The sequence below is a fragment of the Crocodylus porosus genome, unplaced genomic scaffold (assembly GCF_001723895.1).
Source record: "Crocodylus porosus isolate Cpor-Errol unplaced genomic scaffold, CroPor_comp1, whole genome shotgun sequence".
NCBI lineage: Eukaryota > Metazoa > Chordata > Crocodylia > Crocodylidae > Crocodylus > Crocodylus porosus.
Window position 1 is genome coordinate 50,514,430 of NW_017728949.1, and position 15,649 is coordinate 50,530,078.

A 15,649-nucleotide genomic window follows, 5' to 3' on the forward strand; every position below is an offset into this window, starting at 1 on the left:
ATGTGTATCTAGCTGGGGTAATGTAGGCCCAGCGCTCTTTCCTGCTTATGCAGGGGGTCGGACTCGATGATCCATTGAGGTCCCTTCCGACCCTAGCATCTATGAATCTATGAATCTATGACAATGGGCAGGACATTTGACAATAGATTTAAACCACAGCAAAGCAGAGTTACATTAAATCTCAAGAAAAACTTGTTCACTGTAAGAATAATAGGCTGATAAAATAAGTTGCCTAAATAAGCTGTAAAATCTCCTTTGCTGGAGGGTTTCAAGAGGTTTCAAAAGTGTCTGCCTTGGATAGCTTAAAATAGCAAAGCCTGCATCTATACAGGAGTTGGTACAAGATGACCCTTCCAGTACTGTGATTCTGTCTGGCCTGTGTAAATGCCTTCAGAAGGTCTCTGAACTTCTCCAATGCAGGGGATGGGTTATGGACTAGTGGTAGTGTGAGCTACATTATGACTGTTCTCTGCTTTATGGGATAATTTTGGGAAGCAGAATCAATAACTCCAGTCCTGAGGCTGCTCTAATTGTCCTGGAGGACCAGGTGGGGCTTTTCAGAGCCCCACAGTATAAGAAGCACAGAAGATACCTGAAGCCTTTTTATTGTACTTCCCTAATCCCAACTTTCTTTTAGTTACAGAAATAGAAGAATTAAGAATCTTGGCCACAAGGGTTGTTGGTTGTAGCTGTGTTGCTCTAAGGACATAGGCAGACAAGGTTCTTTGGGTAAATGTGATATCTTTTATTAGATCAACAAAATAGTTGGAAAAATTGTTCTTTGCAAGCTTTTGGGCACAAAAAGCACAGGGAGACTCTCTAATAAAAGATATCACACCTACCCAAAGAACCTTGTCTGAATCTGTCCAACATACTTAAAGTTACAGGGTAAACTTATCAGACCTGGCAGCAGGACCTTTAAGGTTCTACAAGTGCTTCATCTTGAACCGCAAACAGTGTACTCTTGTCCACATGGGGCTTCAGATGGGTTGAGTGGCAATGCTAATTAGCCAGCACCCAGCTAATTAGTCCACCTGAAGAGTTGTGCGAACACAGATGTTCTGTTAAGTCTTGAGCAATACAGCATACTTCAAGGTACTGCTTCCAGACATGGTAAATTTACCATGTTTATGTGACCAAAGATGTAACTTTTGATATTTAAAAGGAAACAACACAGTGACATAGAACAGTGACATGGAACAGTGTTTGGCTGTAACATTCTTCTTGCCAGAATGACTTCAGACATCACTGAATGGCTGTGTAATATCAATTCATGACTAGTGGCTAAAGAGTAAAGGAGGATTTCCTGACTACAAGTCTGAATCAGCTCAATGCCAGTTGATAGCCCTGGCTTTCCTCAGTGAAAGGCTAGGCATGAAATTAAGTTAAATAGCAGATCGGAATGAAATTGTGTGTACATGCTTAAATTAAATTTAAATGAGTTTGCTTAATTCTTTTCCCGAAGCCATTTAATGACTGTAGCACTAATGCTGTAGGTTAAAGGTATGTAGGGAGGAAAAGTTCTGAAACTAGTGGGAGCAATACTTGATAATTCTAGTTACAGTGTAAGTAAACAAAACGTCTAATCATTTTCTGTGCTCCTAGGCATGGTACTCTCAGGTGGCCTCAGCTTTGTCACCATAATCCTATGTTTAAGACAAATAAAGTTAAACTTGGACTCTATGTAAAAATACACTCAGAAACACTGTTGAGTTTATGCAGATTTACATATAAAGTTAAAAAACAATTCTATACCAAAATCCAAAACAAGTGAAAGTCACCCTGTTTTCAGCAGTAGCATGGATCTCTCTGCCCATTTTTTCCATGATGCCTGATGTGTTCTTCCAAAATAAATTTCAGAGGAAATAAGCTGAATTTTGAGTAAGTACATTCCTTTCCACAAGGATTGAGAGATACTAGTTGTTCCTGAAACTATGTACTGTTTAAGTGGCAGCCAACCTTTTTGGCACATGTGCCACAAATTAGACATGTGCACTCCCCAGCTGTCAGTCTAATTCCTCTTCCCTGACCAATCTGCTGCTCCACTGTCCACTTCCTTCCCTATGCTCTCTTCCCATTTTGCCCCTTTGCTTTCTGCTTCCTGGCCTATCTGCCATTATGCTGCCTGTCCCTTCTCTGATCTGCCATGTGACACACACACGATGCCCATGCCACTTGTGGCATGCATGCTGCAGGTTGGCCACCCCACTACTACTTAATAGTTCAGCTTTGACATTTCATGCTAATTTTAAACCCGAGTATCATTTTATATGAACCTTGAAGGTTAAGCCACGAAAAAAAGCTCAGACTAGCTTCCTGCAAACCACTCATTAGTTTTACATAGTTGTACTCATGAGTGTTTAAAAGAATGGCAAGATGATTCACCCGGCTGATTTCCCAGCTCTGGGTACAGAATACAAGTCATTGATAATAATTTTGATTTCCTGAAAGAGTCATCGCACAACTTTTATATTTATTTCTGGTGAAGAAGGAAGAGAACAACATGATCAATGGATTTAGGGCTTTTTGCATAATTAGTGGGAAAACACACACACTCTTTGTCTGGCACAACTTCAGTCTTCTTATTCACCAGCTGCTAAGTCATTTTCATATCCCTTGCTGCTTCCTCCAAGTGAAAACACACCTGTTTTTCCAGCATTGTATCCATTTATTGTTGGCTCCCTCTAAGCAAGAGATGTAAGATCATTTTGACTTAATTTTACAAATCTGAATAATCATCTGAAAATTCTGAACTCTCACACTTTGATAGAGCTATTAAATGGGACTTTAGCCATTTTAACTACTGATAGCTTTTTGCTCTATATTTTTTAGGGCTTAATGTGGGAGCAGTGTTATTTGGACAGTATCCACATACCTGTCAACATCTTTTTCTCTGCACAGTAATGATAAGCTCTGTCTGCATCGTGTGTACCAATTGGAGAATTGCAGAGCTATAGACATGGTACCCCAGCAGCAAAAACTATCTGCTTTGCACTCTTTGTTACAGACAGGAGACCGGACCAAGGGAATCTGAAATATGTTAAGATTTCCAATAGAAGAGAGTGGGAACAATAGCAAAACCCAAAATAATATCTGTCATCTTAGCAGTCAGGAAGAACAGTGAAGATGCTTAGTTGAAAGCACAACAACGAGAAGAGCAACAAGTCTTCACTTTGTATCTGATGTACTCTAGTATAGAAAAGACTAAAGGGGCCAATGGGCTGGAAAGCACCAATAGATTCCTTTCCTTGAAAGCATGGGGTTTATCTATTGACTTTTACTCCTTCCTCTTCCTTTAGGGAAGGAGATACTTCTTGCCCAAGGATTTCCTCTCTTTGTCTGTGAAACACTGTCAGCATATCAGCATTATGAGAAACAGCCCAAAGTTTATTTGCAAGCGGAGACTGGAAGAAACTTTGTAAGAAAGGATGCCATTTGGCACGATCAGTGGTTGTAACAGACTATTTCAGCCAATCAGAAAAGAAACAGTAAAACATTGTCTAAGCCCTGGGTACTAGTAATTTGCAGCAGTTTACAGACATCATTTTCTACTCATTGGGCACATCTACACGTGTAATAAATGAGAAGTAATAAACTCTGGTGCATATTATGTCTGAGCTTATTGCTTTCAGGAGCCACATTTACACATGCACCCAGGACTGCAACGCGATGAGCCAAGTTGGAGCAACCCTAGCCAGCAGGGCGTTCCAGGGGCTGTCTGGGCCATGAGGGTGCTTCAGTCTGGTGCTAGCCAGCAGGCAGCCCCCATGCTGAAGCACCCTTGTGCCTCAGCCAGCCCCATCAGCATCTACACGTGCCTTGCTGCTCAGTAAGTGACACTGCTGCAGGATGGTGGTGTTTATTAGTTTACTGCAACCTAATAGGGCTGCATGTGTAGACATGGAGACTTTGCTGTGGAGCTAATTAGGCAGCTAGGCAGTAAATGTTTCCTGTAGACACATCCATCATACCCTGGCAAAGTCCATCAATACTATACCCCTTTTACAGACAGAAAGCAGAAGCACTGAGAGGTGAAGGGCTTGATCCACAAAAGGAGTTAGGTTTTACAGTACCCTAACTTTTAGATGCCCAGTGCCTAGAAGCCTGAAGTTAGGAAGCCCAGACTCACTACACAATGCATCAGAAGTGTAACTTTAAATTTTGGTGCCTGGAGCTGCACAGAGAAGAATGGGGAACTGAAGGAGGAGGGGGAGTGCTTACCACCTTGAATGTGCTGCTGCCGCCTCAGTCCAGGTTTCCAAAGCACAGGCTGGAGCAGTGGAACAGGTCCTTTGGCAGCTGCCATTCCAGTGCCCCCTCTGAATCAGCACCCATGGCTGGTACCCCAGTCACCCCTCCTCCCCCATACACTCCAAGTTATGCTATTGCAATGAATGGGAGAATTAGAGAAGAATAGTCTAACCACAGGCTGTACAATGTGCTATGAGGGGGCTTCATCAATCCCTTGTATGATTGGAAAGAAGGAATGTGACTCCAGCCTAGTGGCTAGGCCACTCACATTGGAAAGGAGAGACTTAGTTTACAAGCCCTACTCCAAAGAAGTACTTGATATTAGTATTCATTGTAGCACTTGATTGAGTACTTGATATTGGTATTCGCTGGAGCAGAGGGCTGGGCACTATAGATTCAGATGTGTTCTCTAGCCCCATAAATACTTACTGTTTTCATGCTAACTGGAACAACTCCAACAGGAAAGAACACTTTAATTTAGAACACCTTACTCCTTGGAGAGTTACAGCTTTCACCGGGAGGTTGGAGACTCAGCTTTGAATCCTCTGAGGTAGGATTGAACCCTTATCTCATATCCTGAGTGGGTGAAAGTGGAGAATTGCCTCCTTCTGCTGTGTTTGTCTGGAGGCTGATCTGGTCTGTGTGTGCTGAGAGTGTTTGCTAGATCAAGCACTGGAGGTGACCTACATATAACAACATGACCTTGATGTATCTTTGTGGGGTTAGCATGAATTAGGTGAGCATTGTGCTCAGCACTGTTAGGAATTGTACAGTTCTGGACCGCTAACTTGAATCAGGCATTTAGATGCCTAGACAACTTTACTGAAAGTAACTTTTAGACATGTAAATACTTAAGGTGCTTCCAGGGTCACGTGGCAGCTGTGACAGAGTTCTGAGGCTCTTTTGGTGTTTAAATGTTCAACACTTCAGTGCTTTGTGGATTTCATCCTAAATATTTTGCCAAGCTCCCACACTGCAAGTTTGTAATATGTGTGGAATTTGAGAGCAGGAGACTCTAGCTCTAGCTTTGATGCTGATACCATTGGCTCCTGGTTCCTCTCTAATCTATCAGCTGATGTAAGCAATTTTATTTGGTGACTAGGTTTCCTTTACTCTAGTAAATTGCCTTATTTACTTGTCTCTCTCAAGTGAATACATACTCTTCAATGTCCTTGATAAGATTTTTTTCTACATTGTCTTGAGTCTTTAAAAAAAAGTTGCAGTATGTATTTCTCCCATCTGCTTAGTCCAGCACTCTTCTTAATTAGTAAAATGCCATCCTGTCAGATTCTCTCCTGCCAGGAAGTCATTCAGCTACTAAGTCACTTCTTCACCTCTATCATATATTTTAACATTTTAAAATAGCAAAACTGTAACATTTCACATTCTTCTGTAACAGCAAAAAGTGAAATCAACTACAGCAACACTAATTAAGTGCAGTTTAGCATTAGCTTGAATTTAAACCAGTCCTCAGGAGACTTGAGAGCATGTACCCAGTGTGTCATAAAATATGTAGCTGCACTCTTTCTCAATTAACATTCATTTATTTGGGAACAACAAAAAGCAGCAACAAACAGGCACAACCTGCTCCTCATTTTTTTCTCTCACTAGTATTATGTTTTGCCCAGCAATGCCAGACTGCTTCCTCTGCTTCTTTTCCAAAGAAGAGCTCCTTCTTGTGTCTGGGGAATTCCATCACAGTTAAAACATCGTTACATTTCACTTTCTTGAATCTTAAACCTGTTTTTTTTCCATTTTAAAGCAACTTTAAGACAACATGTTGGCTATTAAATCATAAGCCTTATGTTGAATGTATCAACTATATTACGAAAACATAATTATTTAGCTTCTAACAGTTACACCAAATGGAATGCCAGGCCTTTTCAGATTACTGAATGGCTTAAATTTATTTACTGATACGATGAAGAAATAAAACTAAAGCCAGTCATATATCACCATATTGATGAAACAACAGGATTTTTTAAATAAAAGGTAAAATTATTCATGAATTTTATAATAAAACAATTGATCTATAGCCAACATAGGGATAAATATTGCCCTGGCTTGTAAGCAAACATAAAATGCAGGGGTAAAAGAAAAAAAGCAGTTATAAATAAGAAGCCTTTATACAAAATTCCCATATATTTAGAAAGGATGAATTAAATGGGAAGTTATGATAAAGACCCAAAGAATTTAGGAGAGATTATATCCATTTTGTATTTTTTTTAAATGTTCTAAGGAATTTTTTTCTCAGAGATATGATTCTTTTAAATGTAATAGGACTTTTCTATGAGGGAGGACTTCAAATGTAATACTAATCTAATGAAAAAGGTGTTAAATGAATGGAGATACCACTATATATTACAGTACCTGTAATCAATCTATTTTCATAACACTCTGTAAACCATCTAGTTTGAATACAATTACAGTAAAGTGAACACATTGTGTGGAATGTAGGGGAGGAAACATGCTCTTCACAAATAGCCCATTCATTCTGCCACTTGTTTTGTATCGAGCACTACTTTACTCCCCAAGCAGTCTCACTGAAGTCCATTTGACCACTTGACTAAGGTGCTACTCAATGGGCACATCTACACAAGATGCTGACTGCGCAGTAGCCGAAAAATACTGCACAGTAGCACGTCACAGCATGGACAGTGCTAATGCACTACTGTGCAGTATTATTAGGCTACAGTATTATTCATTATTATTAGTAGTAGCATTATTAGGGCTACAGTAGTGTCACCTAAATGATGTTCACTGGCGCTACTGTGTAGTAACTACAGTTACCAAGCATTTAGTACTTGCTAATACAAGTACTAAATAAATGCACAGTAACAGCTGTGCAGTAGCATCTCATGTAGATGCTCCCAGTATGTTAGGAGCATATCTGTGCTGCAGAATGTATCTGTCTTTTGACCTCATGCAAGTGAACACATGCTTCCAAGCCTATCTGCAAGGTACAGACATTACACATTTACCAGTATAAGTGATCAGAAACCAGTCATACCTGTAACAGAACAGAAGTTCAGTGCACAGCCTGGTTTAAAAATGACAGAACCTCATCTAAGATTTGCTATCCCTTCCTACCCAGCCACCAAAGGGTGAATGTGTGTTCTGTTTGCTACCGATCTAAACTATGATATTTACAGAAAGCCACAAAACAGATCAATTCCTCCGTGGGCTTTTTGAATGTTTGCAGACGATACCAAGCTGGAGAGAGTAATAGATATGCTGGAGGGTAGGGCTAGGATTCAGAGTGACCTAGAAAAACTGAAGGATTGGACTAAAAGAAATCTCACAAGTTTCAACGAGGATAAGTGCAAAGTGCTGCATTTAGGATGGAACGATCGCATGCACCAGTACAGCCTGGGGGCTGACTGACTGGGCAGCAGCTCTGCAGAAAAGGGTCAGGGGGTTACAGTGGACAATAAGCTGAATATGAGCCATCAGTGTGCTCTTGTTGCCAAAACGGTTAATGGCATACTGGGCTGCATTGGTAGGTGTGTTGCCAGTAGGTCAAGGGAAGTTGATTCTTCCCCCTATTCAGCACTGGTGAGGCCACATCTGGAGTACTGTGTTCAGTTTTGGGGCCCCACTACAGAAAGGATGTGGACAAATTGGAGAGAGTCCAGTGGAAGGTAACAAAAATGGTGAGGGGACTGGGGGACATGAATTATGAAGAAAGACTGGTGAAACTGGACTTATTTAGTCTAGAGAAGAGAAGACTGAGAGGGGACTTAATAGCAGCTTTCAACTACTTGAAGTGGAATTCAAAAGAGGATGGAGCAAGACTGTTCTTAGTGGTGGCCGATGACAGAACAAAGAGCAACAGTCTCAAGTTGCTGCAAGGGAAGTTTAGGTTAGATATTAGGAAGAATTTTCTCAGTAGGAGAAAACACTGGAACAGGTTACTCAGAGAAGTGGTGGAAGCTCCATTCTTAGAGGTTTTCAAGACCTGACTAGACAGAGATTTGGATGAGAAGGTCCAGCTTTGGGGATGGTCTGCTAGTTGAGAATGGTCCTACTCTGAGCTGGGGGTAGGACTAAATGACCTCCTAAGGTTCCTTCCAACCCTAACCATGTATGATCTATAACTGTACCTAGCCCAAGTGTCTGTGCCGCAGAGCCATTTATACCCAGATACCTGCATCCATAGTGATGCTGAAGTTAAATAGTCTTGGTACTAGGATTCCTTGGGGTCCCAGAGTTCCAAGGGCCCTGCTTATTTGAGCTTCTCTAGGAACTGGTTTGTAGTGTATTGTGTTTGCCCTTTCTGAACCCCCAGGCTGGAAGTTGTAACCTGCCTCTGCCAAAACATTTAAGCTAAAATTTGGGGCATTTTTAATACTTTGTACTTCTTTCTATTCTCTTTTCCAGCTGGTTCCAAGTGATAGATTCTACACAAGTAGATCAACAGTGGCTGTTTATATGTGTGCTGTAATTGCAGCAGGTTATAAATGGAAAATCTACAAGATGGTGAAAGGCATTTCAGCAACAATTTCTAACCCCCAGAACATGGCAACAGACCTCAGAAGGATGCGTGCTGTCATTTCTGTAGATTTTCCAGTTGTCAACAGAACTTTTTTTCTTTTTTTTTAGGGCTGGAAGGGACCTCAGAAGATCACTGAGTCCAGCCCCCTACCCCAGGGGGAGGAAGTCAGCTAGGGTCAAAAGATCCCAGCAAGATAAACGTCCAAATGTCTCTTAAAGTAGTCCAGAGTAGGTGCTTGTGCCACCTCTGACAGCAGTCTGTTCCAGGCCTTGGGGGCTCGGATAGTAAAAACTTTCTTCCTTATGTCCATCCTGAAATGGTCTTGGAGGACTTTGTGACTGTTTGACCTTGCCATCCCTTGGGGTGCTCTGGTGAACAGCATTTCCCCCCAGTCCTGATGTATACCCCTTATATACTTATAGACAGCCACCAGGTCTTCCCTGAGCCTGCACTTTTCCAGGCTGAGGAGTCCCATAGCTCTCAGCTTCTCATCATAAAGCCTGTTCTCCTGCCCTCTGATCCTGAAATGTAGGACTTCAGATGTAGGACAACTAATACAATGCAGAGGGATCATGTCATCATAACGAGCCATAATGAACAATAGTGGTGACAGACGTTTTGTCTGATCCCTTCCAGATGTTGACTGAGGAACCTGTAGAGACTAACAAACATGGGTTCAAAGCCTGAATAAGAACAATCATAAGATCTCTGTTTATAGACACTAAGGTGCAGTTAGGCTAAAATGGGTATGATTACATGGGGTAACCCTGCCATGTAAACATACCCAAGGTTCAGACATTAGCAGAGGAGAGAGACAGCTATGGCTCCTCTAGCCAGTGTAGCTGTTTCCAGGTCCTCTCTACCAACAATGTGTGAACAGAGTAGTATGTGAATTCATAAATATAGCCTAAAGCAGAGAAGGAATTAGAATTAGGTACAGTTGGTGTATATGCAAAATCTCATAACAGATTCAGCATTAATACCCCAGCTACACTTTGATCCTCAGTGAGGGAGTTTCAGTGCAGTGGGAAGGGGGAGAGGAGGTGCTGGTGAATCTGCAGTCACTGAGGATAATGATATTTTCAGCACTGGGGCCATACTAGTGATTCTAGCACTTCAGTCATTAGGTTGTGATCACTGGAACTTTTTCTAGAAGTTTCCTGCAGCTCTCCTTTTTACATGACCCTGTCACTGTTCGTTCAGCCTGGAATTACTCCTTAGACATGAACACAGCATGGGAAGATTTAGATTTAGAACGCTGGAATGATATTATAAATATATACATGTAGCTGGTATATATTCATGACTATTGCTTTGGATAGTATGCTGTCTCTGCAAATGTTTGTCAAACTTATGCCCCAGGGCACACGTGCCTGAAAAATATACTTTTATATGTGTACTTGCCAGCTGTATTGGTCTGAGACAAGAAGACGTACAAAAAACCTAGAACTCTTGGTTCCAAAATGATACCTTTTATTAGATCAAGTTGGTTTAGTTCTGTTTTTTTGTATACTTTTATATGGGCATTTTGAATAACATAACACATCTCAGTAATACAAAAGAGCGTAAGATTTATTAAGCTCTACTCCACTCAGTGTCTAAATAGAAGCATGCAGCAAAACTCTCTTTGCAAGTTGTAATAGACATACAATAAATTGCCTTAGGCAATACCACAGTAGCTCATAAAAATAATTATCACAAAAATGATAATGACTCACATGGCTTCTGTAAAAGATACACTGCTTCATGGCCTACTCGCTGTGGCAAGGACTAACAATATTTGTCTCATCCTCAAGGCAGCTTTTCAAACATTTGAAAATTGCTATTGTGTTTTTCTCTCCCAACTTTTAATTTCATTTTTTCCAGCCTACACATATTTTAACCTTTCCTCATTTGCCTTGCTTTCCAACCCCTTTTCTCTGGATCCTCTCCAGTTTCTCTATGTCACTCTTAGTGTAGCACCCCAAACAAGCCATAGTACATCACCACAGCTGTGGATAAATAGTGTTCTCTGTAAGTGATTTTTAACTCCTTCTTCCATCTTTGTCAAAGCAGCTATAATACACATACATTTTTAGGTATAACCAAATGTGGTTCATGCTTTTTCTCACAAAGTCAAAGGTCATTTCATGAAGCTGCCACCAGATACTGCTGCCCTTCTCACCTAGACATTCTCAGTCTCTGTCCTTTGAAGGGCAGTACGTGGCTGCCGTATTTGCTCTACATCTCCCAAAATCCTTCCTGTCCTTAGAACCTCCTCTGTCCTCATCCCTCCCTCCTGCACCCCTCTCTAGCTCTTGCTGCCTCCTCTTATTGAGGCCCACAAGGTCCTTGTCACTGTCCAGGTCCTCAGCAGCCACTGGCTTCCACTCACCACAACTCAACAAATCATCTCTTACCTTCCTAGCCCTACTTCCCTAACAACTCTCAGCCATGGCACCCTTTGCTGTCTTGTCTATCATGTAAGATCCATTTTCCAACCATAGGTAGAATAGAAACACCTCATCAGAATCTGGCACATGGAGATTGATGTGAAGCATGCCAGCCTTCCCCAGTGCTTAAAGTTAAGTGGATGGAAGATTTCTCCTTTCCCTGAACAGTATTTAGTAGCTAAATGTGTGAAGCTGGCACAGGCATGGAAAAAGAGGGGGGAGGGAATTATGCAATGAAGGAGGCGTCCAGAGAAAAAGGGAGGAAAATAGGTGCAGGCATGGGTGGAGATAAGTGTTCCTGAGGTGAGCAGACACCGATAAAGAATGAGTTCCTGAGGTGTGCTGTTTGTGACAATATTACTGAAATGTAGATGGATGATTGATTCTCTGCATAGTGCACCTTTGAATAGAAAGTGTCTCCCAGGGTGCAGACAGAAGTGACAATTTTTGTGTGCTCTGGCCACAGAAAGCAGTTTATAGCCATGACGAAACACAAGTGCACAGCTGAAGACATTGGTGATGCATAGGGGGTGCATACGAGTGCACGTACACCCCTGAGCTTGGTGATGGACCACCTGCAAAAAGGTGCTGCCAACACTGCTGGTGGCACCTGCAGGCAGTCAACACTTGCCACCTCCCCCCCCGCCGACACCATCAGCAGTGTCTGCAGGTGGTCCCCGATCACTACTGGCCACTGCTGATGCTGCCGGTGGCGTCTGCGGGTAGTCGACGATTGCCAGTTGACACTTGCCACCCCCTCCCTGCTGACAGCACTGAGGCTACCTGTGGCAGCTCACTGCTTTTCATCAACACATTCCCACTGCCAACAGTGCCACTGATGCCTGCAGGAGCTCGCCATGCCCGCCGCCCCCAGCCTCCGGGGGCACTCGGCGTTCATGGCTACAGATAACTTCAAAAATGGCCAGTCAGGTGAAAATCTGAATGCTCGCTGCATGGGGGGTCAGATGAAGATATTTCAAAACAGAGCATGTTCTATAACTTCTGACTGCACTGTCTGCTAGCCTTCAGCTGTTTTCAGAATGGGAGGGGGAAAGGGAGTGGAGGCAGTTTAGTTTGGGGCCTTTCAGACCCCACTGAAGGGTGAAGCGGGTGTATTGGAGCCCCCCCCCAGCTGGGAAACCCCTAAAATGAGCTCCCTCTGCTCCCTTTCCCTCCTCCCATTCTGAAAACTTTGCAGCCTTACAGGGAGGAAGGGCTGTTGCTGGGGGAAACCAGCTGCAGGCTGGCAGCCAGCAGCTAGATTCCCCTCCCTGCTTCCAGTGAACTTCTGTTTGTTTCAGGGGATCATTGTACCTCAGAACACTTCCTGCAAAGCATTCTCAGTTACAGCAGGGAGCTGCCCCAGAGTTGCAATTGGCATCCTGAGAGGTATTTGAAGTCAGCTGCTGATGTCACAGTGACAACTCTTGTCTTTTTCTCTTGTGCAGACTTTAAAAATAAAAATCATAAGGCTGTCTCAAAGTTCAAAGATACCTGAGGCTACTGGAGCACAGAAAGCTAAGATGGACAGCTGATGCGGCTCTTTTGAAGAATGATGGAAGGAGTAAAATGGAGCATCACAGTAGGTTCTAACCTGCACTAGTCCTACTTGTCTCTCTAGCTGTCTTGATTATCCCCACCCTACAAATTCCCAGCTGCTGCAACTTATACCCTCCCAAAACAGACATTGGAAACTTCAATTTTTTTCCAGTGAGTCTTTATTTTTAAGTCAACTCATCTTTCAGAGTGTGTTTTAGTTGCATTTCTGACCAAATGGTTGTTCTTGTTATTGAAGCCCCTTGTACTTTCAAGGGCAACTGAATTTTATTTTTTTTTATATATACATGTGGGTGGGTGGGTTTTAGGTGTAGATATATTTATAGGTTTTTTGGATTTATTTTTGTAATTAGAATTATTTCCCCTCTTTCTCTTCCCTTTCCCCCCTGCCAAAAAAAATGGTTTTTTGACATTTGAGTAAGTCTGGTATTAGGCAACATGTAGAAAACTTGGCTGAAGATGAATGAACTGCTTCTGAGAAAACAAGAACTGACTTGAATGTTTCTTCCTTTTCTTCTTCTTTTTAGTTAAGAAGTATTGCTTTTACCTGAAGCTTATTCTAGCATTTTTGGAACTATTCCCATCTATGCTGTAGGTATCATCCCCCAACTATGGTATTGTGAACTTTTCTCTTGTTAACACTTGAGATGAAGATGCATATATTGCTAGTTAGCATATCTCAGCTGGTAATAGCATAAATAATACCAAGTGGAAAAATAAGTTACTGGAAAGTAAAAAAGCACTGGGAAGATTTGAAATGCTGTCAAATACAAAACATGTCTGGGGACATCTGTTCAAAATGCTGGCTTCTCATATTCTTCAATTTCATATTTCTTTTTTATATGTAGGCAATAAAATTGAATGATTCATTAAATACAAATGTTGGCATCTGGGTTTACTGCATAGTTTTGAATACTGAAAGTCAGTATACAGAGTTTCCATCTCAGCATTATTTTATAGTATTCTATGAGCAGAACATTACAGATGGTGTTCCCTGATTACTCATAAAACTGTAGGTTCATGTTGTAGTTCCTTTATAATTCTCTGAAGTAGCCTGATGGATTGAAGGACTGTCTGTCAAGAGATTCCTGGGCCAGATGGACATTGCATATGAGTAGATCTACTGTCCATGTAGTCTGATCTACTGTCTCTGTAGCCAGAAGTGTTGTTGTGAAGCTATATATGTGATGTACAGCAGGCAGAGAATGGAGCTAGGTGAAGGCATTTTCAGACTTTTATAAACTTGGGAACAGTGGCAGTTGCTTTTTTCATCAAGTCACTGGCTTGTTACACAACTGGTTGTTTGTCTCCCTGTGGTTCTCAATTATGTTTTTATCCTTCTGGTGAAACAAAAATGTCTTCTTTTCCTGTGGTAAGAGGCGCTGAACACAACGATACCCAATCCTTCATTCCTGGATTGCAAGGATCCTTCAAAGTAGGGTCCATGTTTAAAAATACAGTCTCACCTCCTTTTCCTTGATTGGCTATGGATGAAGTTACCCATACTAAAGGCACTTAAAATGTGACCATCCACATGTTATAGCTCACTGACTCATGCTAAGTACTCTCCGAAAGTTATACCACTCCAGGTGAAGGTTAACTCTGGGCAGGGCTATCTAGCTCATGTTAGAATAACTTCAGTCTGCCCCATGGAGATAAATGAATCCTCTAGCATCCCAGGATGCACCACTCCTATCAATTAGCCAGTATTTGGGCTTTTACCAAACTGTCACAACCTTTTTGCTTTTAGCTTTTAGCTTTTCCAGGTCTTAGTATTCTTGTTTCTTAATGTTAAACTATTCACCTTTATAACCCCTCCTTCATGCTGTATTCTTTCCTGAATTTATTTGGTTTTTTTGCTGCCATCAAATATCCTATGTGATGCATTTAATAAACAGGCATTGTTTAAAATATTTTCTGACTACATTTTAGGAAGAAGGATATTCTGTGGTTTAACCACAAGACAGGAACTCAGGAAATTTTTCTTTTCTTCCAAGCTTTTCCACTGGCCTTGTAACCTTCTCAAAACTAGGGAGTTTTTACCAAAATCTCCCACCATTGATGTAGCCAGTTGAGCTGTGCTATTGTTAGCTACACTGGGAGCTCTAGTACAGATGCTTTCTGGCTCTGGCAGCTATTTTTGGCATTGTGTCAATGAAATTGGCTTAGAAAAGATTAATCAAAGTGGTGCTGAAAATAACTGCCCAAGTCCAAAAGAGCTGTCCACCCATCAGAGCCAATGGTAACGATAGTGGAAAGTTCTTGTAAAAATTCCCAGATGTAGATAATGACTTGGTGACAAGGCCTTCCTTACTTACATACTTTTGAAAATGTTACCCATAACCTCATTAATCCTCTGGTTCACCCTGTTAAATGAGCTTGATAATTTTTTCCTCAAAATCATTGTAAATGCTGGTGTTTGTGAAACAATTTTAAACCAATGGATAGAAGGTATAACAGGAATGTGAAAAATATTTCCAGATACAATGTATGTTATTTTTTTCCTTGCCTGACATGAACACTGGTCAATAATATAAAATAAAATTTAAGCGTTCAGACTTCTGTCTTTTTTGGTATTTAAGAATAACTTTCTACACAGATCATTGTAACAGCTTTTAAGGATTATTCATGATATCACCTCAGATATTGCATTTGTCAGCTATTTTTTCGACCCTTAAATTAAAGGACATGGGCAGTGGTATTAATATGCTATTAGAAGGGTCTCTGTAGTCAGGGGAGTCATTCTTACTCTACTGAGTAGTTGTACTAAAGACTGGATACAACATTTAGAAAGCTACAAACAATACATAAATGTAAATTTCTTTAAAAATACATTAGCAGAGAGAAACACTCAGAACACAAAACATATGGCACTCTCTCTCACCTCATCTGGCATTTGCCATATTCTGCTTGT